This window comes from Myotis brandtii, unplaced genomic scaffold (assembly GCF_000412655.1).
Source record: "Myotis brandtii unplaced genomic scaffold, ASM41265v1 scaffold326, whole genome shotgun sequence".
NCBI classification, from domain to species: Eukaryota; Metazoa; Chordata; class Mammalia; order Chiroptera; family Vespertilionidae; genus Myotis; species Myotis brandtii.
In genome coordinates this window covers 140,550-146,222 of record NW_005362534.1, presented here as the reverse complement: position 1 = coordinate 146,222, position 5,673 = coordinate 140,550, and positions in this window count along the sequence as shown.

Genomic DNA, 5,673 nt, shown 5'->3' with positions numbered 1-5,673 from the left:
TAACTTGACCCAGTTCTTTTGTCAAAATGTCACATGGAGAACTGCCTGTAGTAAATTGACATGCCCTGCTATTAAGTCCAGTCCTCTGCAAATGTTGGTGGGCAGCAGATCCTTGGACAAATAGCCTGTGGCTGTGCTTTAAAACTTTAGGAATTGACAATTATAAACATGGATTTTGGCAACCCTTAACATATCTTTCATTGATCTGTTTTCTGATATAACATACTTCTTAACTAAATGAATAGCTTTCACATAAATTATTTTAAAATTGTAGGTATTAATTATTTTAACTTGTAGGCTACCATTGTTAGATAAATTAAAAATTCTTCAAAATAGTTTTTTCCCCCTTGGGCTTGTTTGACACAGAAAAAGATTAATTTCTAATTTGTTGCAGTCAATTTTAGTAAAGCATAATTAAAATTGCTCCTCTAGAAACCTTAGTTTCTCCAGAAGGCTTGATTTGATAAATGCTACCAAAAATCTTCATTCTTAATATTGATTATACACAACTCAGGGATGAAAATTTATTTTTAAAGGCAATCACAACATTAAAGTTTAGTTGTTTTCTGATTATGTTTATACATATATCAGAAAATGGGAATTTTATAAATATATTTTTATTCAATTCAGAGAGGTAGGGGGAGAGAGAGATAGCAACATCAATGATAAGAGGGAATCATTGATTGGCTTTCTTCTGCATGCCCCTCACTGGGATTGAACCTGCAATCCCAGCATGTGCCCTGAGCGGGAGTCAAATTGTGACCTCCTGGTTCATAGGTCAATGCTCAACCACTGAGCCACACCAGCCGGGCAGAAAATGGGAAATTTGATTATTTACTTGAATGGATTAAGTAGATACTTGTGAAATCTTAAAGTGATGAATCATGCCCAATTTAACAAATTATATATGGCTATACAATGGATATATATACTTTTCTATCCTTTATTAGGATAACCACCATTACCAGAAGCAAATTTTAGTTAAAACAGCCAGCTTCTCTTTGTAAAAGGAAAATATATAGCTATAATGCATTTGAGTTAAATCAATAAGTGTTTTTGCATTTAGGTATAAATGTGAAGTACTCTTGAAACCAAAGTTTCAAACCAAAATAAACTATTTTCCAGTCAAAATTAAAAACTTAAAGGTGTTATTTTATGCAGTTAACTCAGACTTCTCTATCATCCTTTTGCATATTGACTGGGTCATAAAGAACTTTTTTGTTATTTAAGTTTGAAAGCACTGTCTATATAATGAGGTAGACTTAAAAAAGAAAAAAATCTACTTGTGCTATTTCATTAATAGTGTCTGGTGAGTTATAAGTGTATACTGTCATTTCTGTAACTTATTCCAACATTTTCTTTAACTGCCAGCAAACATGTATGAACATCTCTTAGCCTTGACACTTTTTACTAGTATATTATTGATATATCCAAGGGGATAGAATGAAATATTTCTGTAGTTAGATTATTTTTTGTGTAGGGACTGGGTTTTTTCTTTTTTGGTTGAATGTTGGTTTAAGCACATGTTTTGATCCCAGCTGTCATCCTATATAATAAAGGCTAATATACAAATCGGCCAATGGTGGAACGACTGGTCGCTATGATGCATACTGACCACCAGGAGGCAGGCACTCAATGCATGAGCTGCCCCCTGGTGGTCAGTGCGCTCCCACAGGGGGAGCACCGCTCAACCAGAAGCTGGGCTCACAGCTAGCGAGCGCAGTGGTGGTGGCAGGAGCCTCTCCCACCTCCATGGCAGTGCTAAGGATGTCTGACTGCTGGTTTAGGCAGGGAGCGGGCCTAAGTCATCAGTTGGACATCCCCCGAGGGCTCCTGGACTGCGAGAGGGTGCAGGCCGGGCTGAGGGACCCCCCCCCCCAAGTGCACGAATTCTAGTGTAATTAGAATTCATAAACTGAATTCTGATACATGTATTCCTAGTTCTCCTTGAAAAATAAAACCTGTAATACTAACCTATTTATGCTGCTGTCTATCTTTTTGAGACCTTGAACATCCTATAAATCAAATTCAGAGTATAAACATAAAAGGCTGGCAAATGTTGGAAAAGAAAGAGATATGGGGAGTGAGGGACTATTTCAGATTTCAAAGAATTTTCTCCTTGGCCTATTGACCTAGAGTTGTATGTAAATTAAGACAGCGAATTAGACATTAGAAAAAGGAACAGAGAAGAAAACAACAATGACAGCCAAGAGAAAAATCTCACCAAGTTTTTTAAAACCACGATGTTCTGGTACTATATAAGTAGCCTGTAGCACAGCAGATTTTATTTACTTGTTTAGCAAACATTTTCGGAGCCCTATTATGTGATGGACACTGGAGAATACAAAAATGAACTAGATTTGATACTGTCCCCAAAAGCTCATAGTCTAGAAGGGGAGATAAGGCATGTACACAAATACAACAGAAACAATTTTAGCATAATAGTTAAGCATTCATAGACCTAGGTTCAAATTTAGTTGGGTGATCTTATATAGATCTTTGAGTCACAGTATCCTTAACTTTCAAATGGACTTTAATAATAGTATCAATTAATAACAGGCTTGTAATAGACTTTATATAAGAAAACTGTATTGAAAGGCCCTACTAGGGTACCAGACATTTAGCAAGAGCTCAATGAGTGGCAGCTCTTAGTATTTATTATTACCACTGCCAAACCATCATCATTAGACCCCAGGGCCGTAATTTTTATTTTCTCCTGTCCTCATGGATCCATTCTGTCCAGGGTGCATGATATGTCTTTTTGCTTCTCCCTTTCAAAGTATGTACAGTGTATTGGATCCCTGTCTTTTGGTGTCTGACAAACCTAGGTTTGAATTAATTTTCTTTCACTACTAGCTTTCTGATTTTCAAGAATCAACAGAACTTGGTAACTGATAAGATATTGGACAAAAGATTGTTTTTAATTCAGAAAGATTGCGAGTTCATAATGCCTATTAAAATAGGAAGCAGAGGAAAAGGAGCACATTTTGAAGGGCAAATGAGTTTGATTTTTATTTATTTATTTATTTTAGAGTATTTGAAATGATATTTTTATGAATGAAAATATAACCCATTTGAAAATGGATAGAGTATTTGAAAGGATATTTTTATAAAGTGGTTATATAAATAATCATAATCACATGGAAAGATGTTTAAATCACAATTATAATGCGATATAAATTTACAGCCACTAAAATGATTATATTAAAAAAGACAAATAATAACAACTGTCAGGCAGAAAATGAGTTTGATTTTTAAAATATGTAGTGTTTGAGGTGGTTGTGAGATATTCAAACTGATGTTCAATTGGCTAGACTAGAAACTTTGGAGAGAAGTTGGGACTAGAGAAGCTGATATCAGAGTCATCCACATAGTAGTGTTATACCAGCCATGGACTAGAATGAGATTGTAGACTCAAATTTCTAGAAGCTAGAGGAACAGACTGAGTGACTAGGGAAGATCAATGGCTAGGACAGAAGGAGGAAGTAGATACAGAGGAGGTAATAAAGGTAGGGCAACCAGGGAATAACACATGCCTGAGGCTCAAAGAGGAGAGGTGTCAGGAATGAGGGGTGACCTATCACAGAGGGCTCCTGAAGTGTCAAGGGGGTTGACACCAAAATGGGTGCTGATGTCTGGGAAGTAATTGAAGCCTTGGAAGCAGATATAGGCGAAGAGGGAAGGTAGAGGCCAGAATGCGGAAAGTGAGGTATCACAGCAACTCTTTGTATTATAGGTGTTATCATATTTATTACCAAAACCCTGGTGATCATCAGGAAACGATTAGTCTGGTAAATATATAATATAGTCGAGAGTCTTTTCTACAACAATAAAAATTGATGTTATCTCAATTTAAGGTCACTTTACTTTTTCAAATATGTGGGTTTTAATATCTGCAAAATGGGAGGCTCAGTGAATAAGTCTAATACTTAATGTTTAAGTTTGGACATTATTCCCACTTATGGGACTTCTGTCTGAGAAATGTAGCAACAAACCTTGCTGTTAGTATGGGAACACATTTATTTCTTTTTCAGCTCAACATCTGCGTTTAGTTTATTTTTATGTTCTCTCAGGTTGATTTGCTGTAATTTCATCTATTTTATAACATCTGAAATACAAAGGGCCCTGGGAAATTTCTTGCTTGTCAAACTTGTTTTAGTTTCTGTTCTTGTCATCCTTATTGACTCTTCAGGTAGTAGTCTCTAATTAGAGACTCAAGGTATATTACCTTATTTTCAAAACAAAACAAAAAAGGGAAGGAAAAACAAAAACCTCAAACAAGCAAATAATGGAAGGATTCTGTATTCTTAGAATTATAGACTCATTAACTTGCTAATAGTCCTTTAAAACAGTCTTTCTTAAAAAAAACAGTAGAATTTTCTCTAGAATCAGATAGGTGCAACTAGGAATTTTAGGTTTAATAGTTCCACTATTAATTTATTGTTTACATTGTTTAATTGTATTGAGAAAATGGTTTAAAACAATGCATGACTTTTCAAACCATTAAAAAATTTATCTTTGTTGTTGAAAGTGTTACAGATGTCTCCTTCTCTCCCCCTTCCATTAACCCCCTTCACCCACTCCTGATCCCCCAGGCCTTCACTGCTCTATTGACTGAGGAATCTCAGAGGGAAGGGGGAAGGGGAAGCGGGAAGATATTAACCAAAAAATTTATATGCATATATGCATAACCCATGGATAAAGCATTTTTAGCTCTTAAATCTATGACAAGATACAGTAAGCAGAACAAATGTTTTTTTGGTAAAAGATTCCAGGTTATCTATGCTTGGTTAAAGCCTGCTAGATTTAGTGTAACTGCCCTTTTGGTAAAGGAAATTTAAATGTCAGGCATTATAAAAGAGTACTAACCTAAGACCTTTTGGGGGGCTTACCAGTATTTATATTTGAGTGCTTATTTTTTAAATGCAGTGAAGTTGCTTCTTATATGTCTTTAGCGAAGCAACTTCCCTTTATGGTGGTAAAAACAAAACAAAGCTTTTAATTTTTTTTTTCACCAAAAATTTCTCTGCTATGTAACATTGAACATTATTCTGGGGGATTTATTTGAGACTTAAAGTGCTGAAACAGCTCAAAGTATGTTGAGAACAAAGTTAAGCTTTTCTACAGTTTCCTCTGGGGCTTCACTTTACGCGAACTTTTAAAAAGGCATTTATTATTTTCCAATTCTCATTTTAGCTAGAAATGTTGGCTTTATAAATTTATAATATAGGCAGAATTTCATTTGAAGATTATGACATATGAAATATGGAAAATTTATATTTGAGTAGTTCTCTCTGGCTGGTGTTCCTAAGTGATTAGAGTGTCAGCTCTCACACCAAAAGGAGGAGAGGTTGAGGGTTTGATTACTGGTTAGGGGCATGTGCCTGGGTTGCAAGTTCCATCCCTGCCCCTGGTTGGGGAGTGTGAGGGAGGCAACTAATCGATGTTTCTCTCCCACTCTCTCTAAAAACACACACACACACAGAAAACCAAAAATCAGTGGGAAAAAAATATCCTCAGGTGAGAGTTAACAACAAAAAAAGAGTGGTTTAAATGTGTATTATATATGGATTTACATATGTGATTTTTAAAAATTGAAAGGATATATACTAGATGGTTAACAGCAAGTATTACTGTTTGATGGTGGGATTACAGAAGATCCCCCCCCCCCCA